Raw genomic sequence first — 26,544 nt, forward strand, 5'->3', positions numbered from 1 at the left:
TAAGGAACAGCTAAAGGTGACCCCGATACATGGCATTAGGTGAGACAGGGTGGAAGATACCTGCAACAGGGATAGACATCCGAAGAAGTCCTATCCACTGGTGAAGGGGCAAAATAAGCCATATTTCTCTCTCTCTTGAGCTCTTCTGGCAATGTATTCAATGCTGGAAGTCTGGTTTTCTTTTAAAATTGACCTGGGTGGCCACTGGAGAATTGTAATACACTCACAGCCGGTTTTATAGCATGTGTCATCTGCAAGAATGCCGTTTCTTTTTCCTTCCTACGGCATGAAAACTCTATATGGGTCAGGAACCACCGAGTCTTTCCAATAACAGCTAAACCATCTCAAGGACCATTGGAAGAAGGAAGGGGGGAAAAGAGGAGCTTGCAAAAATATTAGTAGCACTTTTATAAAAGTAGGCAAAAAAGATGAAGTTTCCCCAAAGTGGGGTTGTTTTGTTTTTGTTTTTAAATAAAGTTTCCTCCATCATCGAGAGGGAAAACAAACAAGGGCAAAGAAAGTCACTTCCGACTTCTGCAATTTTGGTTGGGCCATTTAAATTGTGCCTGCAGGGTAATCCCAGCAGGTTGGGGATCTGCATGTTCTTCAACAGCCTCTGCAGTCAGGGAGGAAGACCTTCATTACTCGGCGCAAGATAACAAGCGCAGATTTAGACACGGAGGCCGCGGGAGGCAGATTGCGAGGGATTCGATGGGGAGGAATGAGCGGCCGTATCCATAAAACATGCAGCCGGGGTAAGAGACTTGCATCCCCCCCAGATGCTGGGTGAATCCAAATCCTTGCATCCTTTATCCTTGGCTGTGCTGGCTAATGCTGATGGGAACTGCAATCTGAACATCCAGTGGAATAATGAAACTATAGAAACCATCTAGAACAAGGGCTCCCAAACGTTTTGATTTGCGGAGCCCTTATTTCTATAGCAGAGCCTACCCTATGTCTTACAAGTTAATGGTTTTTAGGACTATATATAAAAATATATTCTTATTATTTAATTTCATTCTATTTTTATTTCTTTCATCTTCCTGGAGCGGCTGCAGAGCACCTGGAAAGTGCACGCGGAGACCTAAGGGCTCCTCAGACCTAGAACCCCTGATCTAGAAAATGAGCATGCAGCAAAATTATTGGAAAGTAACTGTAATGTAAGGTACCCCATCTCTCAAGCAAAGGAGTTCACTGATGAGTTTAATATGTTTTTACATTACTGTTAAGTAAGTATTCACAGGTGCCAGGTTAGTGGTTAGTCCTGGTTAGTCTTTTTTGTCACTCAGTTTAGAGGCCTTCTGTGTGTAAAGGCACATTGCCCTATGTGTGCCTTTGGGGAGTTGCAGTCCAACTGCATCTGGAGAGCCATACATGCACCACCTCCAACAACTGGTTGTTAAGAGTCAAAACGCAGTCAACCTCTGTTTAAAGACCACTTTCCAAGACAATTTATTCCACTGTCAAACAGTTCTTACAATAAAGATGTCCTTCCTAATGTTTAAGTGGAATCTGTTTTCTTGCAGTTTCGATCCATCAGTGTTCTAGTCTCTGGAGCAGCTGGAAACAAGTTGGCTCCATCTTTTCTGCATGGTATCCCTTCAGATAGTTAAAGATGGCTCTTTCGTATCATCTCTCCATCTTCTCTCTTCCATCTCGGTCTCCCTCAATCGTTCCTCAAAAGGATTGATGGTTTCCAAAGCTTTGATCATCCTGATCTCCCTTTTCTGGACACAAAAGACGGACTGGCTGAAGTCTGAAAAACTATTGATTGAGGAGACCGATCGCTTATGGACAAATCAAAAAGGGCCACGTCTCCGTTTTTGCTCTCTGGTGGTTTTGCCCCATCTTGCAATAATGCCGCTAAATTGCCAAAAAAACACAGAGCTACAAAAGCTGAGCCACTTGTTAAAATTATAGGAAGTGTGTAAATGCAAGCTGTCATTTCTGTTAAAAACAGTAACCCTGCCTGGAATGTATTATATGGTGTGACACTTTAAAAACAGCTAGTCCAGCGATAACACATTTCCATTCAAAGGAAGTAGGAGAATCGGCTTTGGGTTCTTTTCCCCCTCTCCCTTCCTCTAATAATTTTTCTCGTGGATTAAACTCAGGTTCAGCTGCAACCAAAAGCAAGTTAAACATTCCCTTTCTATTAAAATATCTAAATCAGAAGATTAAAAACCTGCTTTGCATTTATTTTATTTTATTTTATTTTATTTTATTTTATTTTACAGAAAGGAACAGTCAAACCAGCAAAGCGGCCGCTTCGTTTCGTATTTAATGCCGGCATTTTCTGATGTTGAGAGGTAATCAATTTGGGAAAGGGAGGGCAATTCTTTAAACTTCTCAAAAGGTGGGGAGGGGGAAAAACCCACACATTTAAACAAAGCTTTTAATTATAATATCTCTCAAAGAACAGCTTCCAAAGCTGTGTCTCCTGCCAAGCCTAATAGGCTCTCCTTAAAAGGCTGTTCTTGCCCTAGATTTCCTAGTCAAGAAATTTTGTACACTGAAATTCACGCTCTAATACATTGCCTGCCCATTTTAGATGATGTCTTTTTTAATTCATAAGGGATTTCGATAGGTAAAAAGTTTAACAGCAGCTTAATATTCTGCCTTATAAATCATACATGGAGGGTATAATCAGATCTGTGTTGAAACAAGGAAGAACGATGTATCATGGTTAAAGCATCAGGAGCAGGAAGAAGGGAGCACCTTCTCCTTCTTTACATCAAATGCAGGCCTTAAACACAGTTAACAGCAAGAGTAACCAGGACTGAAGTTGGATATGAAACCATGCTTTCATGTTGTTGCTGTTGTTATTGTTGTCGTCATTGGGTGCCTTCCTTAGGCAACCCTAAGGCGAACCTGGAGTTTTCTTGGCAAGATTTGTTCAGAGTTGGTTTGCCATTGCCATCCTCTGAGGCTGAGAGTGTGACTTCTTGCCCAAGTTCACCACATGGGTTTAAATGGCCGAGCCAGGACTCAAACTCAAGTCTCAAGAGTCAGAGTCCAATGCTCAAACCACTGCATCATGCTGTCTCTCAGTCTAGTTTAAGACTATGCCATAAAAACAGTGGGTCCCAACCAGATGTATTGAAGTGTGCCGATTTTTGTGTGTCCACAAAAGGTCCTTTGAACTGTTACTCCTGTTTGCAGTTCACTTTGCTTCATGGAAGCCCCTTTCCGTTTCTGCTTACAAAAGGAGCGCGCCAACCCCTTTCTGCAGCAGCAGAAACCGAGGCATTTAACGGATGCCTGAAAAGTTTATAATTATCAAATTATTAAATATTAAAACTGTTTGTGAATAATAGCGGTGCAATTATTTATACACCCATAACGTCTCGCAGCTCGCAAGGATGCCTCACGGAACGGAGAGTTCAATAGATGTGATCTATACTTCATCCTCAGCTTTTCAGATCATTTTTAAATTGAAGCTGAATAAATCTCAGGCCTAAATTATTGATTGCGCTTCAGATTGGGCAGCCATTTATCTGTGCCTTGACACAAGAGAGAGTCCCAGAAATGCAGGCGCATCAATTGATTTGCACCATGCATTATAATAATAATACTTAGCATTTGTATAGCCGGCTTCGTCTTCAAAGACAGTCACACACATCAATTAATGACTTTTAAGAGCCGGCACTTCTGCTGGAATGGAGCCCGTTTTGCAGCAATTTATTCCTCCCACAGAAGTTTCTAGTTCTCATCAATACAGGATAATATATGCAAGCCATTTCCCTTTAGCCCTGGACACACAAGCATAAAATGCTGCCTATATCGGAGCAAAGAAAGAAAAGGATAGGGGAGAAAATAGACCGGGTCTGTCTGCTCTGAGCAACAGCAGATTGGACCCATTCTCTGCATCTGCACTGAGAAACACTCCAGTTTGACACCCCTTTGGCTGCCATGGCTCAGTGATCCAGGGGCTTGTAGTTTGTTGTGGCACCAGATCTGGAACCTATTGGGTCAAAGGCTGGCCTGCTTTCCTCTGCTCTGGAAGGCTGCTGCATCCATTTACCAACCAGGAAGCTCATCTTATAGTTGTGATACCTGTCCGTTTTCAGGCTTTTGCCTGGAAAAAGAAACCATGTGTTTTGTGCAAAGACCTTTTGCCCAAACAGGAGAAATGGGGAGGAAGCCCTCATTTTTGCAGGGGAAATCCCACAGGTATTAACAAACCTTGGATGCAGTGGACAACTGGCATCCTTACTCTTGGTCCTCTATTCTTGGCAGCTTTCTTCAGAGGGGCTTTGCCTTTGCCACTGACATCCTCTGAGGCCAAGAGAGGTCTCCGTGGCCGAGCCAGGATTTGAACCCTTGGCTCCAGAGTCCAACGCCCAAACCACTCCTAGGCCTGCATTTCTGAACAGGAATTTCCCACAGACCCTGCAGCCAGGGCCCCATAATTTGTGGTCTCCCTTACGCACCTGGTAGTGTTGCTTTTTTGCCTCTGTTATTCAATGGTGCAAGTTCCTGGCCGTGAGGAAGGCGCAGGCTGACAACATTCTCCTTTTTCCTCCAGGTAATTCTCTGGGGAGGCTCGGAGCCGCATTGCTTTGCCAGCCTCCGGTTCCAGAGGACGGCTGTGACTCAAGTGTGAAACTCCATTTTAAAAAGGCCTCCCCAGTGTGGGCACAAACCCTCTTTTCTCCCTCCATGCTCCCTGACACCTCACAATACTTTTAAGTCTTCATTAGGAAAGAAATCCCCACAATAAAGCTATGGCCATTTCAATTCTGCATTTGCTTCCATGTTGTTGCTGTTGCTGTTTTTAAGAAAGGAATGTTCTGTCCCTTCCCCCCCATCAGATAAGGAGAATTGTGGGAGGAGGAGGAAATCGCCCTCATGAGCCGGCTTTATTTATGTTTTGGAAACTTTTATTGGATTTCTGCTTATATGTATATATTAAAAGGCCTCCAGACACAGGAGCAGCCCATTCAGAAGCAAGGCATACTGAAATATGATGCAGCTCCTTCGGCCCATTTTGGCTCCATGCAAAGGGGAGTTTTGTCTCCCTGGTCAGGAGATTGGGGAGGGGGGGTGCCATGTAATGGCCTTCCAGATGATCTCTAGGGACCCTTTGACCCCAGATCCTGGCAGTCCTTGCTTTCTTTGGAGACCCAAGTTGTACTTGGGGCATGGGAGACCTTCACAGCCAAGATACTCAGGTTGGGAGGTTTAGCCCCCCTTTGTTGCTCTTAAACAACACACAGAGGGAATGTCTTCAACCCAGTGCATGAAGAATGAGAAAATGCCATGCGCTCAGGCACACCCATGGCAGTGGCCTTACTGTGTGCCTGCCTGCCTGCCTGCCTTCATTACTTCCTATCTATCTATCTATCTATCTATCTATCTATCTATCTATCTATCTATCTACACACACACACACACACACACACACACACAGCTGGCCCTCCACATTTGCAGCTTTGGTTAATGTGTTCTCTCTAGGTCCTCCTCTGTTGCCAACTGCTGCCAAAAGTCACACTGAGATTCCTAGAGAGAAGACGTTTCTAGGCATTTGGAGGTCCTCCAGTGCAATTCTATGGTCAAAGTTCAGCAGATCTTGGCCAGAGTTGAAATGGAGGACCAAGAGCTTCCTAGAGAGGTGTTCTCTCAGGTTAAAGAAGAAGAAGAAGAAGTGTTAGTTTATTTGCATTTTTTCCACCTTCACGGGGGTCTTATGCCCCTAACCCCAGCAAATCCCAGGCTCTGCTCTGTGTGTGTGCGTATATCCATATATGAGAAATGACATCACAGTTCATCCACAAATTTCCGTTGCACGCTGCCAAAGCCGCCAGAGTCAATGGGACAGTCAATTGCGCAATCAATTCAGTTCCTTTTACTCCCACATCAATAGCCAATGCCACATCCACAATAATCAATACTGCACGAAAGTCAATTTCAATACATTTCAGGTTCATTTTTATATATACATTGATTATCAATCAAGAATGAGCATGAGATTTCGTGACGGATGGGTAAACGGGAATGATATTTAAAGAAAATTACTGTTTAATTAATTTCACCTTCTGGAAGTCCATTTTAGAGATGTGCAGCTAATTAATATGCATTATAACCCATCCACCGCCTTTTTTTAAATGCCCAAGGCATAGGCCTGGCCCTGAGGGGAAACCTGAGGTGTTCGGAAGGGACAGCGGACTCAAACACGGCTGGCTGGGAAAGAGTTACATAAGAGTAACCATAGAATATGTATGTAACCATTACTTTGCTGTGAGATGTATAGGGATAAGCAGGATTCTTGGGCATTGGTCCCATTCATGCCCTCTCCGTCTGGATTCCTCCATTTGCTTTTGGCCGAATCTGAGTTGCAAAGGCATCTTGCAGCAGCTTTGGAACAAACCAGAAGAGAGAAGCTGGCAGCTTTTGTGGGCTCCAGCCCACTTCCAGAGATGCTACTCAGATGCTCAAGCCTATGAAAGCTCAGGCTTCCAACCCCATTTCCCCATCCCATGCTTCTGAGGAAGCCGGTGCATATCTACAACAGCCCATGCGTCCAACTTCTTCCTTTCAGCGAGTCCCAACGATGCGCCAAGACGCCTTTGTGCACTGGTTTCCCAGACCTACATGGCCACATCTTTGAATTCTGTACCTGAGTGAGGCTCACCTTGCTGCACAGAACTGTCTAGTTCTGTCTTACCTGTCGGCCAAGTGCCCACCAAAGTCCATAAAGCGCATGAAAGCCATTGGCTGCTTGCGTGGCTGCGTCTTCCTTTGCCAGGCTGACGATCAGCCCAGGACTGAGAGAGGCAACGGTGGCTTGTCTTAAGACGGGGCCTTCTTCCCTAGTTCAAAAGGACCACCTTTCCCTCAGGAGGGTGAGGGGAGAGCCTGTTCCTGGCCTGCGCTGCCCCTTTGGAAAGGGTTTCTGCCTTGCCTTCCCAGTGTTCAAGGAGGCTCCTTTCCTTTTCCTCAGAGGCGCAAGGAGGGGGGTTTCCCACCAAAGCCAAAGGCTTCAGCTTCCTCCTCCTCCTCCTCCTCTCCTTCCTCCATTCTCCCCTCAGACTGAAGGGACCAGAGAGGGCCAGCAAAAGCACTTAGTCTCCCCTAGTTTTGGAGGTTTCAGTCACTCCCTGAGGGGAATTTGGCCAAAAAACCTATTTATTGCCCTTTGTAAACAAAGAAGAGGCCAAGCTGGAACCAAAGAAGGCGCGGCGGCCATTTTGATTCAGGGAGCAAGGGAGCAGCAAGGCAAAAGAGGACAGGCCTGCTGCTTCTGCTAACCCAATGTGCCTCTATGAAAACAAGGGGAAAAGTAACTATAACTATAGTTATTCCTCAGAAGAGGAATGTGGTCTGAAAAACCAGAAGCCTCCGGCCCTAGACTGGCTCCTGGCAAAATGTGGCTCTGGGCTCTCTCTCTGCTCATTTCGTAACGGTTCTCTGAAAACCTGCTCCGAGGGAAAGGGCAGTTCATTTGGCCCGTTTTAGTACCACGTTCATGGAGAAAATTGTTCCTAGCCCCCCTTCCCCTCCTCTAATGCCGACACCGGAGGCGAAGGGCTCAGAGCTGATTAGCTAAATGAATCTTTTCAGTGTGGCATTTTCAACCCTGGAGCTATTTTGGCGCACAGGAACGACCACGCCGTTGCTGCCCGAAACGCCAGCCAAGGCGTCCCACACTCTCCTCCCAATTTCGCCACAGTCCCCAGGGCGAGGTCCACTTGTTACGACTTCCAAACGCAGACTAAACTGGTTAGCTTCCCAATGGAGAGCAGAACCTCCACTGTGCCACTTGCAGCGGAGGCAACCAGGTTTGTGTTTGGATGAAGAACAGTCAGGAGAAACTGAGAAACACAACCAACAGCACATGCAACGGCTGCGCTAAGGCTTCCAGATGGAAGAGAAGGACCAAACATTCAGCCAACGAAGGCCTGGTCATCTCCACTTCACTGCATACAGAACCAGAGGCACCGAGGCTGCAAATAGGCAACCTGAGGATTTCCCAACTGAAGGGGAAAAGAAACTTGGTGCCCTCTTTTTTGCCCCTTTCGGTGATGAAAACTTACTCAGAGAGATAAAAAAGCAAACAAAACCAGAAGTTCAACTTACCCTCCATCTTCATTTTAATAGTTGATGTTTGTAAACTTTTAATATTGGACAAAGTGGTGAAGCAGGAGAAGTTACTTAGATGGGAATTAATTCCTTTTTTAAACCATCTTTCCAGACTTTGTAAAAAGTATGCTCATCGCTTTACATTAGTACAAATATTCCAAAATAATAATAATAATAATAATAATAATAATAATAATAATGTCTATATACAGCTTTGGATGTGTCTGAATGCAGTTGGCCCTCCGCATTTGTGGCTTTGACTCTTGCGGATTATTTGTGGATTTGATTAATATGTTTTCTCTAGGAATCTCGAGGTCCTCCGGCGCAACGCTGCCAGACTCTGACCATAGAGTTGTGCTGGAGAGCCTAGACGTTCTTAGAGAAAACACTTCTCTAGGCATCTGCAGGTCCTCCAGTGTGACTCTATGGTCAATTTCTGGGAAATGTTGATCACAGAGTTGCACTGGAGGACCTGGAGATAAATAAATAATAAATAATAAAACTTTGATCTATATCCCGCTTTTTGTTACCGCAATCAAAGCGGCGTACAACCTTTAAAAAATACAATATATACAATTTCCACTGCCCCCCCTTAAAAAGGATTAAACAATTCTATCCATTAAAATTACAGACAATAAAATCTAAAAACAATAATACAATAATAGAATAACGGTGGGCAGAGTCTTTGCTTATATATGTCTGTGGGGGATCTTTACATGGCCGGATTCTATTCCAGGAAGGCCTGCCGGAAGAGATCCGTCTTGACAGCTTTCTTGAAGCTCTCTAGGTTGGCAATTTGACGGATCTCGTCCAGCCGGCCATTCCATAAAGTGGGAGCGATCGTGGAAAAAGTCCTCTGGGAGGTTGCCATCAATCTGGTCTTTGTGGACTGCAACAAATTCCTGCCAGGGATCTGAGGCTGCGGGGCGGATTATGTGGAAGGAGGCAATCCCTTAAGTAGGTTGGGCCCAAGCCATGGAGGGCTTTAAAAATAATGACCAACACCTTGGACTGCGCCCAGAAACTAATAGGCATTCCTAGAGATTCCTAGAGAGGGGTTCTCTTAGGTAAATAGAATAGTGGGGTGGTTTTTTTCCCCATTTGTGGTTTCTTCACATTCAGAGGGGTCCTTCACTCCAACCCCAGAGAATGTGGAGGGAATGCTGTATAGTATTTCAACCAAATACGCAAAATCCACTAATGTTGTTTAGGGCATTGGAAAATTTTCCAGTTCTCCTTCCCCGCTGATAGGAAACTCACCTCGCTGCACTCACTATAAATATCAACCATGTCAAATCCAAGGTCTCTGCTTCCATCAGAGGATGTTGACTGTGATGCCTGCGTTTCTCAAGAGCTTCTCAAGCTGTCTGATGTGGCAAACCAGGAGGTTTTTCTCCTCTTGTGCCAGACACCAGTGCCATATTAATGCCACTATGTCCTGGAAATTCACAGCTGAACTCATGCACCAGCGTTGGTCCAGAGACTCTGAGTAGTACAGTTGGGCCTACAGGGTTTCTGCTTGAAATGTTCCAATATCTCCCCCAAACTTCCAAAGATATCTAGGGGCCTGTGGTGGGGGCAGGTTGGGATATCATGTATTTCTGTGCTTTGCGTTATTTATTCCGTATTCCTTCCCACCCAATTATTTCAAGCAGGATGGATGAGACTTAGAGACAATCCGCTTAATTTTACAAGCAAGCACTTAATGTTGCCGTGTTAACAGCAATGCAAAAGAAAGAAAAACGCTTTTAAAAGGTTCCATTTAAAACCCTTAACCGCCATTCCGTACAATGCCTTTGGAGGAAAGGGGAGAGGGGGCATCTGAGTCACATTGAACCAGATCCTTTCACTGAGCAAAAGACTACAATAGATAGCAATTTATTAGCCTGGGTTGAGCTGCTACTTCTCGCCTTTCTTTTTGTTGATCTCTTCAGGAACCAGACATTCTCTGTTGCCAGATGCCAGAGGGAACCAACAAGAAATTCCTTAATGTATCTGAGAACATGGAAACCAGATAAATCAGCATCTGGAAAAAGGGCAGGGACAATATGAACCAGCAAAGAGCCTTTCCAAACCTTGGGTCTTTGAGGGAGGGACGTTCATATAACAAAGCAACTGTTTCCTTAAAAAAGCCAGAGTCAAGCAGGAACCATCCCTCCCTGTTGCTTTTAAAGTACTGCCTTTCCCTGCCAAGAGGCTATAAATAGCAAAGGGATTCCTTCTTTGGAACGCTGGTTTCGGGAGCAAATGCTCCTTATTGCATTTACAAACAAAACAGCCCCCTTAAACCTCTAACATTTGTTAAGCTCACTCTGGACTTAAGGGAGGCATGAACAGTCCTTTGGCTGTCATGCCATATGGCTTGTTTCAGAAAAAAGAAATACTTCCAGCAAATCTGATTCTCGGGCTTTGTTTTAAAAAAAAGGTATTCGCTTCCATTTTTAGTAAAGCAATTGCCTGCTGCAGGAAGGATAACATCTCTTTCTGCAAGAGTGTGTGCGTGTGTGTGTGTGTCTCATGGACTGTGCAGCAGGTCTGCAGTTTCCCAGCTCCATGCCCCCAGGACTTAACCTTCTGCCGTCTGCTCAGAGAGTCTCCTTGACTTCCAACAAGGATGACAAACCATCGCAGGTGTGTTCTGTATCACAGTGCAACACAATCTCCTCAGGCAGGCAAGCGGGAGGTGGGGGGCCCTTCCAGGTGCCGCTGCACAGCAACTCCGGTCGCCCCCTCACCAGCTGGGGATGCTGGGAGCTGCAGTCCAACAACGTCCCGAGGACCAAGCATGCCGTTGCGCACTTCACTGGGGTCCACCTGCAAAATGCTTCAAGGGCTCACCTGAGGATTCCTGTCTCTGGCGCAGCTTTAGCACAGCTGCTAACCAATTTTTTTTAAAGAAAGAAAATATCATATTGGATCTCTATTTGGAAGGTGACTAGAATTCAGCCATGGTTCTGAAAGCCAAGATTTGGTACTCAGTTTGGGACCGTTCCAGGATTCGCCCAAATGTTTGTGCAATTCTTGACCCCTTGACTGCTATCTGCACCAGGCCTGCTCTGTATTTTAGGGGACCTGGGTTAGTCCATCTCTCCTAGCTTTTCTGAGGATCACCTCATTGATGGCAGATGGGGAAAGGGTCCAGGAGAGGTGAGAAATGAAGCAAGAGGTGTAGGGGAGCCAAGATCCATGTGTACAACTGTTGCTGGATCCCGCTGTTTTCGACAGAACCTGCAATTCTCTTCCTCCCTTTCCTCCTACATCTACTATGCATCCTAAAAATGCTCAGAGACCAAACAAAAACCCAACCCATGGTGGGTTTTTGAGGCCACAGAGAGCTGCAATAGGCAGGAGTGAAGAAGAAAATCCCACTTTCTGTAGTACAGCCACTGGATCTTGGCCTGTCTGCTCCCATCCTTTTCCAGCACCATTTCTTCCAAAACCCAGCTGAACTTCTTTGTGTTGGCAAAGCAAAGTAACCTGCCCTGTTGGCCAAGTGAGGGAGAGGGGTGACTCTCCTACAAGCCTTCAAGACCTTCCCTTCCCTACCCAAACCGTCCTTTGTGGCAGTAAGAAGAAAGAGACGTTTCGCCGACAAGAGGACCTAAACCTATTTCCGTGTTCTGCAGCAAGCTTCAGCTGTGTGCAATTAAAACTTCAGCATTAAATGTTAGAGAATAAAATAATGAGGCACTTAAAAAATAATCTGTGCTCCAGTGGGCTATGCTCAGCACAGATTTCATCAGATAATTCGCAGGACAAAAATAGATTTCCCAGCAAAGTCACAGCCGCCGTCCTACGTGGACCGACTGCTCCAGGAGTCAACACCTTCTCTGTCACTCTCTCCTCAGATGACGCCGGCTCCGGGCATCAATTATCCCGAGACAATGAGGACGGAGCGCAGCCGTGTCAGGGTGCCACGGTATTTATAAAACCCTATACCCTCTCGCTTAACAGGAGACTCCACTAAAACGGATGGGATTGAGAAGCCCGGTCTAACTTCTTAAAGCTCTTCGTTTCAACTCTCCATTAACTACCTCTGTCTCAGAGAGTCTGCGAGCTCACTTCCTTTCCAATTTAATACCTTATCTTCTCCCCTAAAGTCCTCCTGCCATGTGTGTCAACAAGAAGGCGGCTGCCCCATATTCCTTTCCTATTAGCAGATGGATGTGACGGATAAACTGTTTGGAGGGGACACTTGATTACCTTTACTCTGGCACAGAAGCACTGTGCCTCTGACTCTCAGAGCAATCTGTCCCGATCATTTAATATATGATTGCCCGAGGATATGTAAACCTATGGCTCCATCTCTTAATAGTGACTAACACAACACAACATGTGGCTCAGAAAGGGATGAAGAGTACTTGGAGGATCACCTCTCCCTATATACACCTGACATGAATGAGGTGTGCTGGAGGGGTCCTTCCTTGTGTTGGGGGCCATACCTTCTGGGGGAACATGGGAGAGGGTCTTCTCCACTGTGGCACCCTGGTTATTGAATACCTTCCGAGCAGCACCTTACACCAGTATCATTCAGGGGTCAAGCAAAAGACAGCTTCTCATTACAACCTTTGGTTTTATACAATTTAAAAATGTTCAAACTGCCTTGTTTTAACTACTTGAACTGTTTGATATGGTCTTGGTATGTTTAGATTATATCCCCCTCATTTTATAAGATCAGGCGAACTTACATTCTCACGCTGCCCTGAGAGCACAGGAAACCGGGTGGGAAATAAGTATTTTAAAACGTAAGATACGACTCTGGAGGTGCAATTGCCTTCCCATCGGCCAGTTCCCAGGCTCTTCCCTGCAGCCACCCTCCTTTCCTATCCAGCCCCAAGCCACCCACTGAGTTTCCAACCAAGGAAAGGGGGCTCAGTCCACAGACACACATCCATCACCTCACCTGGCAAGGTGGGCACTGAGCTGCTGGTTATCTTCAAAGAAAATGTTCATTTTTAAAAAGCAAATGTGGAAAGGATGTGTTTTCACAGAAAGGCAATGCCTTGAGTGTTTCTTAACAGTGGTGTTGGGAGAAGGGGCTGTCTATGGATGGATGGATGTGTGCATGGAGGGAACTGGTAAGGCAATGTGAATAGGAGGTGCTGGTAGTCAGAGGGAATGGGACGCTTGGTGGCACGCTAAAGCAAAGAGATTTGCTGCAATAGGTCTAAGGGACTCCAAAGACAGTCACGACAACAAGCAAAGTCTTGGTATCATAATCAGTCAAAGGCTTCCCAGTTGGGATGACAATTGCAGAGTCTTCTAACTAACTGTCTGTAAGAAAACACAAAAGGGTACAGGGGGAATAAAGGGGAACGAAAAAGACCCCGTCCTTGCACACCATGTCTTTTGTTTTCAAATTAATCTCACCGAAAAGAGGTACTGAAGTGTACTACATTAGACATACATTGCTTGGAAATATATATATATATATATTCTTTTTTATATATCATGAGCTCGTTTAAAAACATGACTTGGGCAAGAAAAAAGTTTTAAGAACACATGAGCTTAAAACTTGCACTCTTCAAAGATGTTAGTTTCTAAGTGCTCTGAACAAATGGCTAGAAAAAAACAACATAACATAATAGATAAGAACATGCACACTGTTAAACATCAAAAGAAAAACAATGAGGACGGCATATTTATTTAAAGAAAAACAAATGAAATTTTAATACAGAAAATGAGGCTAACAATTTACAAAGTACTTATACTTAGGGAGGTCAAAAAATGTTACAGTCTGAGAAGGTGAAATGTTATAAGCTTGCATACCAAAACTCAAAAAATGAAAATTAAATTAAAAATGAAATGGTTACCAAGATAATGCAGGTCAAGGGATCAAAGGTGAAGGGTCACACATTATTAAAAAGAAATCCAAAATGGCGGCTGCATCAAGATCTCTGCAAAACAAAGGAGCTACAGTAAGTAAAAAAGCTAATGACCTTAAACATATTCACATTTACTGCAAACGAATCTTAACATAAAGCTATTGGTTAGCAGACATCAGCATTTACAGCCACCTTTCTCAGGTCAGCATGAAAATACATCTCTGCTATTTATGGGGGAAGGACAGGTAGGCATGTTAAACTTTGTTCAGCAAATAATAAAAGTAATTCCCATTGCAAACAGTTGGTTTTGTAACTAAAATCCAGAAACAGAATACCAAACAAGACAACCAGTACATGGTGCAAGGCCTGGTTTCTAAAACATTAAATGAAACTATATGCTTTAATCACAATAACTAATAAAATATGATTTTAGAAAACCCTTTTACTCAGCTGTAGCCTGGCACCTCTGCTACGGCTTTGTCTTTTAAAATACAGTCGGCCCTTCTTATACACGGGTTTGCCATCCGCAGATTTGAGCATCCGCGGATGGCAAACCAGGAAGTTGTCTCCAATGGCGGTGCACGTGCACATGTGCCGCCATTGGGGACAACTTCCTTCTCCTCCCCTCCTCTCCTTGCTTCCCTCCTCACTTCCCTCTCTCTTACTTACGTTTCAGGCCTGGGAGGCCTCTGGCGCGGCTGCTTGACCTCTTCGCCACCGCCACAGCCACCGCAGGAAAATCCAGGTGGTGGTGGCAGCAACCAAGCCTCAGCCTCCTCGCCGCCGCCGCGGAAGGGCCTGATGGCGGTGTTGGAGGCCAAGAGGCCTCCAGCGCCGGCACCCGGCTTTCTCCATGCCTCCGCAGAAGGGCTGGATACCAGTGTTGGAGGCCAAGAGGCCCCAGCACCGACACCCGGCCCTTCCATGGCAGCGGCGAGGAGGCCGAGTGGCAGTGCAGGAGGCCTTGAAGGCCTCTGGCACTGCTGTGCTCTGCCTCCTTACCGCCGCTGCAGGAAAGGCCCGGTGATGGCGGTGGCGAGGAGGAGGTGGAGCGCAGTTGCGCCAGAGGCCTTCAAGGCCTCCTGCACTGTCATTCTCGCCACCGCGGAAGGGCCGGGTGTTGGTGCAGGGGGCCCTTCTGCGGAGGCATTGAGGAGGTTGGGTGCCGGCACTGGAGGCCTTCAAGGCCTCCCGCACTGCCACTCGGCCTCCTCACTCGGGCCCTGCCATGGCGGCGGTGAGGAGGCCGAGGCTTGGCCTCTGCCGCCCGGCTTTTCCCGCGGTGGCGGCAGCGGCGCCGAGGAGGTAAGAGGGAGGGAAGTAAGAGGGAGGGAAGGGAGGGAGGCAGGGAGGAGGGAAGCGAGGGAGGGAAGGGAGGAGGAGAGGGGAGGCCAAGTACTTTTGTTCCCAATGGCAGCGCGCATGAACGCACGCCGCCATTGGAAACAAATGGGACTTGAATATACGCGGATTTTGGTATATGGGGGGTCTGGAACAGATCCCCTGCATATACCAAGGGCCCACTGTAAATGACTAATGAGTCCCAGTTAAGCCACTCTATTTAAATCAACAAGTCCCTTGAACCGCTGCTCTTGATTTAGCAAATGCTATAAATACAGACAAACACATTAAAAATTAGTGCTTACATATAAGTCTAACTTATCAACAGAAGGCTCTTTTAAAATGTGGCAAGTCCTGAAAAATAATCAAGGGTATGTCTCCTTACATATCTCACAGGAATACCCAACTCAAGCGGAAATGAACAGCGTTACAGTCCTTCATGTGTTTTATCTCCCACAAAACCCCGGTTGTAAAGAGCTTCGTTTATGAGGCCGGGAGAGAATCCAGAGTTCAGCTCACCTAATATGGCTAATAAACGCTATACGAGGCTTACGCCAGGCGCCACAAAAAATGCGTCTTACAAAACCCTGAACGAAATTTGAAATGCCCAGATGCGTAAGTGCTAAGAAACCATCTTACAGGCCTCAACCTGTTTTTCCAGGCATGCATCAGACTCTCCAAGACATTTCCCACCAATCCTACTATTTAATTGTCTTCAAGCTTTCCTGAGAAAGTTAACTGTCTTTTGCATATCTGCCCTATGGATAATGCAAGACAACCAGGAGAAGAAAGTGACAGGGTCAGGACAAACCAAGGCCAGCCGTTCTCAGCAGTGAGCAAAGGACTCCTAAACCATCTCAGCCAGCTTGTTCTTTTCCCCATTTGGAGCTTGAGTCCTTCCAAGTTTCCAAGCAAAGCCTCACAAACGGAGGGAGAGACAGCAAACGGCCGGAGGAGCACCTGAAGTCCACCCCAAGCCCAAAAACGCAAGAGAGTGAAGAACTTCCTCTTGTTGAGCCAACAAAACCTCTGCAGCTCAGCTGCAGAGACAGATGCCCTTCAACAGATCTTCATGTCTGGCGTTCCTATGGACATTCCCACCCACAGACTGCTCTATAGGCCTGTCCCTGGGCTTTCTGCTCCACTAAATGCATCTGAGGAAGGAGGCTCGGGCTCTTTCCTCTGGCAGCCCCCCTAAAAATGGTGACAGGAGGTGAAGTCACTGAAGAGGAAAACAGCAGCATTGGGGGGTAATACATGGTGTTGGGGTGCCTTGGGCAGGCATTTTGGTGTGTTTTCACAGTTGGAAGGACTCTCTTTGTGGTTTGGGGAGTGGGGAATGGGGGCTTCAGAGGCTGCATGCAGCCCCTGGCCACCCTGTGTCCATGCCATCTCTATGCTGTCTCCATGATGTTGGCATCTGGCAACACAGCTAGTGTATTTGGGCTTATTCTTGGGGATAATGGGCAACCCTCTTCCCTCAAGTCTCCCTCGTTGTGTTCGCAAGCAGCTGAAACCAAGTGGGCTAATGCCAGAATAAGGGGTGAGAAAAAGACCCTGCGGCCAACACTGTATACAAACAAGAGTGGACTCAGGCCAATCCTCCCCTTATATTAGGTTTTATTAAAATCACTTGCAGTTTCCAGCATCGGAAACCAAACCTGTCATTTTTTTTAGGACTGCCTCTCTCCAAAAAGAAAAAGAGACAAGAGAGAGTGAGGAAAGAGGGGCGAGAGGGGGTCCCCACGCCCCCTCCCTGCACACAAAGCCTCCGGAAGAGGAACCCAAGCCTTCCATCATGTCACTTCTCTCTGCATTCTCATCTCATATTGCATCTGTCACAGGTACGACTCACTGCTGGAAGGCACGCAAGCCATTTTGAACGTTACAGAAAGAATCAATATCCCATCTCCCTGTCAGTATGAGGCCTCCTTCAGAGGCATGGCTGCCTCCACTGTTCTAGTCTTAAAAGGGGGGAGGCGAGCATCAGAGAAACCAGACAAGCCTTATAAGCAAGGCTGACTGATTCTTATCTGTCTATCTATCTATCTATGGATGGCTGGGGGAGCAGGGAAAGAAGCGTGGCACAAGCTGCTCTGTCTTCCCTTGGCAATGTTCCCCCACTAACCCAAACCCAGTTCAAGCCCAAAACGTATATTCTGTGGCAAAACATTAAGAAAGGGGCTCAATTAGCCACAGGCTGAAGGCAACGAGTAGCTCTGAATGCAAGAGGTATCCCAGAACTGAGCTACCCAGAAGCAATTCATTTCAGTTGCTTTCCAGCAATAGATTGCTTCTATCTAATCCCATCAGAATCCTTGGCAAAAAGGCAAAAGCCCAGACCTTAAAATGGCCACTCTGTGTACCTGAAGACCAGCTAGGTTTAAGGACTTTAAAGGATTTTGAACTATAAATCTAAGTTTTAAAAAAAAGATATACAAGCTACATTGACAACACCTTATAACTAAATCCAGAAAGCTAGCAAAAATGGCACCCGGCATTAAATTAACAGCTCAGTTGGTTGAAATGTGGCGCCGGAGGAGACTTCAGCCAAAAAGACAAGCAAATGGATCCAAGAGCCTCAACCCTTCCTGGAAGCCAAGATGGCTAAACTAAGGCTGTCATACTTTGGACATACCAAGAGAAGACATGACTCCCTGGAAAAGACAATAATGCTTGGCAAAATAGCAGTGGCGAAAGAGAAAGGCAGCTTGCCAGATGGATCGACTCCTATCCTGGAAGCCACAGTTGCCCTAAACTTGCAAGACCTGAGTAGGTCTCTCATTCATGGGGTCACCATGAGTTGAAGTCAACTTTGGAGCAACCAACAACATCATCCAAGTATACCTGAAGCCCTTTTCTCCTGCAAAATTTCAGCCCTATGATTCTATGTGAACTGCCATGGCTGCATCCTACAGAAACCTGGGACATGTAGTTTGATGAGGGACCAGAGCTGTCTCACAAGGCGTTCTAAGTATCTCATGTAACTATGAATCCCAGGATTTGATAGAAAGTGGTGTCACAGTCCCATGAACATGGAGTGAGCAAGGACTCCTGGGTGACATAGGTTATCCTGATCTATTTCAATATGGGATTTTAGGTCCTGCTCCACACCCAGCCCCAAGGAGAGAAAAACTGGTCCCTGCCCTTGGTTTCATGGAAATTTCACATCTATATCCAGCCTCACAATCCTTGCTTTCCCACAAGCCATCAAATGAATGGTACAAATGAACCCTGGCCTAGGGAGTATGAGCACTTAAAATCAATGGCTAGTCCCACTAGAGCAGACACTTTGAATCAATGGGACTTACATGAGCTCAGAGCCACAGACTCGGAGAGGATCCCCAGGGCCATTAGTCCAACCCCAGGCCATTCACGCAACGAGACTAAGTTTGGCTGGGAATAAGCATTAGATCCAGCCCTGAATGTTGGGTTCCCAGGGGATTTACATCTGAATGCTCCACAGCACCGTGCATGATCCTACCCTTTGTGCAAGGCGCAAACATGCTCAGAATGTGCCAGCAGAAGGGCTGGCAATGCTAGAGCCATTTGTTCAGTCTTCTCTAAGTGGTTCCTCTGCTTACCTGCGGGGCAGAAGGAGCAATTAACTACTGCTGCCTCCCCAACACGCAGCCCCTGGAAATCAGCATTCAAGGAAATGTTCTGCAATATGTACTGCAGGCTCCTGGTATTTTACACAGGGTTTTACTATTTTCCAAAGTCAATTTAAACGTCATTCTGCAAGAGGCTAGAAGAAAAGCAGCGGATGAACTGACTCACTTATCAAATGAATTGAGAATGAAGAATATTACATTTCCTAAGTTGCTGAAATGCTGCCTCTTCAATCTTGCCTTCTGTGCTTCCAAGGGGGACAATCTCACACAGAAAACAAAAGCAACAAGAGAAGTGGCGAGAGGGAAAATAGACCGGCAGCAGAGGAAGAAGGGGCCCATCAAAGAAAAAGACTCTGGAATTGATTTCTGCAAAGAAAAGCCAAGCATTCTAAATATATCCCAAATATAGAACGCTGTACAGAAAGCAAATCACTCCTGCCAGAAAGCTGGGGGAGGTGGGGGGAATGCTTGTTTACAGCCGCCTCCTGTAAGTGGCATCCAGAGAAATCCTAACACTGACAGAATGGCCACAAACCAGACAGTGGCACATACACAACACACAAGACACAGGCCCCTGGGACAGCCAAAGTGGGCACATGACAGTGCCAACAGGCTCTCTCACCGACTGGAAGCCCAAACGTACCACCAGAATACTTCAAAAGCATTAGTGGGTTGATGCAGCTAGGATTAATCCTTTCAAAACATGATATCCCAGAAAATGTTTCTGTCTCTTAAAAACAAGGAGAGAAATAATAACAACAATGGTAGAAATGATCTGTAGTTTCCAATTCTTCTTGAACGACTGTTCCCTGCCAACTTATTCCAAGTACGCATATGCAGTATATTGTCAGAGAAGTCTTTGCTAACATAGATAAATGTGAAGCACTCTAGGCACTTACTGCATTTGGACCCACATCTATCTGGCTTGTCCCTGTATGTGAATGCACCCAACCAACAAAATGGATGCGCTGGCAGCCAAGTACCACCAAATGGCCATTCGTCTGTAGGCCAACCCAAGAGTAGGAAGACAAATGTTTCCATGGCCTTCCATTCATAGGGAATTACTCCATCCACCAAATGGAATAATGTGAACTGAGATGTTAAAGTAGAGAGGAAGATTTCCAAAACTTGGCTTGAGTCCTTGTGTCCCAGTAGAAAAGGCACTGTTCTTGCATCTTCAGTGGTGCTGTGTAAAAGCAAAGAACGGAGAGAAGCCTGTCTCAGTCAGTGTGAGTTTTATCAAGACTTGGGAGTCTGTCCTGCCTGACCTACAATCTTGTTACGCCCATGTTTCTATTCCGGGAACCCTAGCAAAGATAAGCAACACGCCAAGGATGCCACCCTGTCAATGCTGCAGAGGAGCACACACACTTCCAGCCACGCTTGGCCATGAAAAAGAGAGAATGGCCACAACAGGCAGGGCACCAGGCAACAGCCCAAGGCCACAGTCCCACAGCAGAGGCAGCTGCATGTAAAGCCCATTGGGTTTACAGTACTTGGATGGAGGGAAGCAGACCGACACTTTGAATGGAGCCCTTAGCCAGGATCATTCTTCTTGTAATAGGCAGACTGCAAGTTGCATAGCCAAGGGACTGTATTAGATTTAAATATCCTCTCAGTCCTGAATCCAGGCCACTAGCAAGGCTAAAATTGGTCTCACTTTCTCTCCTGAATGAGCAAATGATGAAAAGCCCATCACATTAGACTAACGGGGAAGATTTATTGGCCCCATCGGCTAGCAAACCTGTGCTTCAAATGGTAGCCTCATCTACTTTTAGTAAACTATTAACTGGGCTGTTTAAGCACCATGGCTATTAAACTACTCCCCTCCCCAGGAAGGATCCATTTGCATCTGCCAGTCACTCCGCAACTCCTTTTCCACAAAAGGCCCCCAAACAGCCATGTTCCCAAACAAGCGCATCAGTCCAAGCCACATCCCTCCAGGATTTCTCCTTCAGCAATACTGTTTGGTAGCAAAAACCCACTCACTGAATACACCGAGGAACTAAACGACTTGTCTGTGGGCATTTTTCACAGTTTCCAACAAGACCATAGCTTTATATCAGAAGCTCCTCTGAAATGTCCATTCATAACAATTAGGCAACACACACTTCAGGAATATTAATTCAGTTCGGCAGCCCACTCAATTTTTTTTAAAGAAATACATTAAAGATCCATTAAAATGTGATTGGTTTTCCTGTGTCAGATAAGCACAACTAGCCATTGGAGCCCATGGCTAAAAATAACGGTCAAGATTGATAAGTGGAGGAGACTCCAAAGGAGGCTGGCCTCCCTCCCACTCCCCAAAACACAACCCCTCCTTTGCTCCCCTGTCTCTGGAAGCCCACCAGTTGGCAGCCTTTGTTTGTTTAAAAATCAACCAGAATGATAACCTTTCAATTGTGTGAAATTACGGAGCCTACTCAGAGCGCTTGCTAATTTGGTAAACATGAGTGGAAACATACAGCAGGGCAACATTAGCAACAAATTCGGCACTATGTAAATTTAACACCGCACCGAGGAATTTCAATTCCGCCTCAAGGTTCTTTTAAAGACAAAGTACACCATTCAGGAAGCGGACACGGGCCAAAACTGAGCAAGATCAATTTTGACACAACGTCACAGATGGCCCAGAGGAGACCTGGGATCAAGGGACCTAAGGTCACTCCTTTGTAGCCGGGAGCTAAAACATCCCCTAGCACTCAGAAATATTTCAAGAAAGAGGAAAGTGCTACCATCTTCTCTCTACAATCAGTGTGATCCTCTGTAGCTTCACCACATCTCATGGTTTTCAGGATCACCAATACCCCGACGATCGATTCCTCTAGCCCCAAAATGTCTAACCCGCCTCTCCATGCCTGGCTGGTATCTCCATTTGGATCCTGTGACATCTTCTCAAGCTCAGCCTTCCTCAAGTGATCTTCTCATCTTTCCTCCCAAGCCCTGCAGGCGCAAAGCTCTGCATCACTCTTCCTCTTCCTTCCTGCCCTAGTTTAATGTGTGTTTCCACACTGTTTGCAAAACCACTGCTCCATGCCCTGGCTACCCCTTGACTCATCTCCTGCAGTCTTCCTTCTGGCTCTCCAGTGCCTCATTCTGCCTTTGTACATTTTGTCCAGCATTCCTCTCCCAGACTTAGTGATCTCTCATCCCTCTGACTGTGTGGAGACCATCCTTAAATCTCTGTCCAACCCTAGTCTCCTCTGCACAGGGCTCCTTTCCTCCATGGCCTTGCCCAACCTGTCCTTCCGCCTGTGATATCCTGGGGGGGAAACACACCAATGTTCATGGATTTCCTGCTTCTTCTGCACCTAGTCTTTGTCTCCCTTGCTGCCCCAAACCATTTCATCCTTTACTGAGCACAACACACACTGATTGCGCAAAAGAACTTTAACAAATACACCTTGGCTGTCTAATAGAGCCATCTAAATTTGAACCAGCTATTATTGCAACCAACTAGTGAGTGAGCCTCTCTCACTCAGAAAGATATATAAATGCGAAGTTGACAACTGTGTCTACTGGTGTCAGTTTTGAGGACCTGAAGCTGTCCTAGCAAACTGTCAAGACCATGCGGTTCTCTCGACCTGAGGCCAGTCCTGTCCCCTGGGCTGACAACAAAGCTCCAAAGTCTCCAGCCCTGATATCTGAATGTCTCTAATCAGGCTCTCCTTTTAATTCGCTGTTCTGCCAAGGACAGAGTATGGAAAGTATGAGCTCCATCACTGAGCGGTGGCTGATAGTCCCAGGCAAAAGTGAAATGGGAGGGCTCCAGCCCTCCTCCCTGTGGGCTGCCCCACAAATTCACAGGCCTGTCGGTGTCCCTGCCTGCCCCCCATTAGCCTTCTTCCCTTGACCAACAAACTACTCAGCTATCAAAATGTGGATGCCAAAGCTAAGGTGCAAAGATCTGGCCACTACTATTCTATTCATTTATGTATTGGATTTGTATCCCACCTTTCTCCCAAAATGGGATTCAAGGCAGCAAAAATAACCGTAAGCTGCAAAAGACTCACAGGACCGCTTGTGGGAAAATAATCATCATAATAATCCCAATAAAACGTGGATTGGGCAGCTGAATTTATCAAGATATTGAGGCTGTGCATTTTTTAAACGCAAGACATTGCTATTGTGTGCAGTACAAATTGGCTTGGTGTTCGGCACACGAACTATGGGAGTCCACAGGAGGGTGTCTTTTGTACCGCTGAACTAAAGACGCGCAAACGTAGTTGCTTATACCACTGATTCTTAAACACATAGCAAGTCTGCGGCTTTGAAGTTTCTTGGCGGAGAGAAATCGCTCCAGTACCTTCCCTTACTCCAGCTCTGAACTCCACAATAGACAGCTGTGCCTGTGATTAACAGCAGGTAGCCTCAGTTTCTGTCAATTTAATGAACTCTGTCAAGACAGAAAGACACTGTGCAAGCCAAGAGGCAAAGCTGTCCCCGCGCAGAGGGATTTCAGAAACCTCACCAGGAAGGAGCCTGCTCTCATTGAACTCCATTGTAAAAACAATTTCTGCTAGCATACAGTAGGTATTTGGAATTCTTTGCAAATAAGAACAATTAATGCCTGCACTAAATTAAACTGACAGCCTCTGGCAGTCAAGTCCTGATTGTTCTGTGTTTCTATCACAGAGGCACTGCGTTATACAATGCTCAGAGGCAGCAAACCTGCGGAAGGGCATCCATGCAGTCTATGCACCCACTCACTTCCCTGACAGCGGTGCTAAACCTCTCTGAAACCAGCCATGCCACGACGCTGTCTCCTCTGGGCAATAGGACACTTCTTGGGCGCTTGCTCCCTGGCAGTTGTTAAAAAGCTGAAGTGAAGAAGCCCATCTGGCCTAACATTGACCTTCAAGCTTGTGTCTAGATCCAGCTTTAGCCAAGTGGCTGGCCAGCTAAATGAAAGGCTCCTTGCCCCCTTCTCCACATCATGGCTGCAAGATGGAATAAGTGGAGATGACGCTCACAGTCAACATCAGGTATGGATGATACGTGTTTCTTCTTGAAGGAAGCAGCCCTGGAGCAGCCGTTGTCCACTGTCATGGCTGGCTATCCCAGGTGAATTGATGGGAGATGCAGGCCAACAACCTTTGGAGGGACACAAGTTGTCCTTTCCCCAGTCAAGATGGCTGGCCAGATGGCTAATGGTCCCCTCTCTCCTAGCTTTGCAATACAAATGGGGACTGAATGTATGTTTATATTACTCTGAGCACTTTTGGGTGAGAAAAAGCAGCATTAAAATTTAAATCAGGTTCAAGCTCAAGCCCAGTTTTGATGGACGTCATGTTAACAGAGGACTGCTGTGTATTGTATCAACAGCAGACAATACTATTAGCAAGTGAGAAGGGGCCCTGTGGATGCGACACTGGCGTCTGCATGTTTTTAAGGCATTCACAATTTCAGGCCTGGAGAGTTGTGTAGCAACCGTTCTCCCAAAAGCAAAAAAGTACAGAAGGGTTAGTTTGCTAGAGAGCCAGCACAACTGCTGCATATTCGCCTAAATGTAAGAGGAATTATTTAAGAGGCATATACATTGATATGCATCATATACTGATGTGAGAGTTAACGGGCAGCAGATGTAGGCCCTGGATGGTCATACAAAGCAACTTTTACCATCCAAAATATCAAACGCTTGCAGATTAGTACATCTCGACGGCATACAGTGACAATGAGACAGCTAAAATAAACCTACAATAATTTCCAATTTCCAGTTTGGAAAGGGAAGACCCCTTATCCAGAGCATTCATTTGAGGACCAAAAAAGAAAAAAGGAGTTACAAAAGTGGTTTTTAACAAGATAGCATTTAGATCTACCAATATGCATGTGTGTACAAGAAGTCCATCAAATGTTCAGCATAGAGTTGCAATAAATAGCAACTATCTCACAGCACATCTCTGTACAATCTGAAATGTCCCCTTTCTCCGCATGAGAAGAGTTATTTTACACAACAGAGGGTCTTTTGTTGTTGTCTTTTTGTAAGTTTCTATCTCTCTCCCAAGAATCCTAGGCTACAGCTGTTCTGCCCATTTCAGAGATGAGGAAATGTGCTTATGGTCAGCCAACTGCTCTTTCTTCTGAGAGACAGCAATAAAGATGAAATTACAGCTCAGAACTTCCAAGCTATTTGCTTTAATCTCTCAATAAAGACGCATCCTCAACTTCAAGAACACCATCTGCAAAGCCAACCATTTGCTTCTTGCCTGATCATACAACTGTTTATGCTACATAACTCAAAGCCGAACACACACACACACACACACACGCACACGAGCTAACACATAGACACACACTTGCGATTAATGTCATTTTGGTAACAAAGCAAGTTACAGTATAAGTTGTGGTTGCAATTTGTTCTACTGCTTGCCCACGGAAGGTACAATCTCTCCAGCACAACTGCTGACATGACTTTTGCTTCTTTCCTGGAAAAGAAGATTTCCACATCGACTCTCTCCCATCCCCAACTCCGGCAGATAAGCTGCAGTCATGTTGGAAGAGTTTCCTCCAAAGTGAATGATCATCAACCATCCAGAAAAGACCCTGGAAGATATGAATCTAAGCAGCAAAAGCTACCAACCTCACCTGATGCCTTCCTCTCATTTGTAAGCCTGCTCCCACCGGGTAATGTTGAATGATTTAACCATGATCACAAAAATGGAAAGCCATTGTTAAGGATTCTTTATTTGTTCAACCTGGAGGAACTAGAAAAAGGAGCCCTACAAATTGGCGAACAGAATTTCTGCCTCCTATTTCTGAGAGTACTTCCTTTGTACAACTCACTCATTCCCTGCGCAGAGAACGTTAAGATCAGATCCTGCATCTAACTTACTATATCGCATAGCTTCTCACTCAACTAGGAATTCTCTTCTCCAGATGCGTAGAAGGGCCAAATGCCCAAGGAGTGCCTGTTTCCAGAAGTAAGTAGCTAATCTAGGATGGCTAGTGGAGCAAATCCCTATGAAGGACTCATTTTTATTTTCATCACTTCCCAGTGAAAAGAAAAGACCAATGAGGGTCAAAATCTAAGCGAGAGCATACTTCTGACAATTAAAAAAAAAGATATTGGCTGACAGATTTGAGGCTTCCTTTACGAAATGCTGACTTTCCTTCTCTAACCATCTGCAAAAAAACTTGCAACAGAACTTTCTAATTGTATTTACAATGGTTAGCAAATAGTACTGCAGCAATGTAAATTTACTACATTACAGAGATACAAATCAACTGTGTAAGACAAATAGCCAAAGATAATACAGAGCGATGGTCTAGCAGAACTTGTTTCAGAGAAGAAGGGAAAAGATGATGCAACCAATAGACAAGAGTCACCAATTGTAAAATGTCAAAGAACAGGAACAAAGTAAGGCTCAAACTGCCACCAAAGGGCAGGTGGATCCAGGTTTAATATAGCCTGAAACTTTATTCCATATCTGTAAGTACCTACTATTTTGCTGCTCAACACCATGGCTACAATGCTGCCATGTTACTGAATCCAATGCATTAAGCACTTAAATTTCCCGCTGAAACCAATTACATGCAAACCTTTTTAACTCTGGCTACTTCAGCAACTGGTAACACAACTCTTACAAGGGATAAATAGACCACTAAATCCACACATACAGAGATTATTAGCCATGCACATTCACCACTTCTAAAAGACACTGATTCTCATAAAACCTAAGCTT

General features: G+C 45.7%; 1 protein-coding gene across 1 annotated transcript in view; it reads right to left on the reverse strand.

Moving 5' to 3' along the window:
* The window catches only part of LOC149307860 (calmodulin-binding transcription activator 1-like), a 344,276-nt gene that overhangs the window by 299,461 nt on the left and 18,271 nt on the right, over positions 1–26,544 (reverse strand). The gene's annotated exons all lie outside the window — the stretch shown is intronic.

Source organism: Sceloporus occidentalis, unplaced genomic scaffold, assembly GCF_023333645.1.
Source record: "Sceloporus occidentalis isolate IW3139 unplaced genomic scaffold, rSceOcc1.0.p SCAF_8, whole genome shotgun sequence".
Classification (NCBI taxonomy): Eukaryota; Metazoa; Chordata; class Lepidosauria; order Squamata; family Phrynosomatidae; genus Sceloporus; species Sceloporus occidentalis.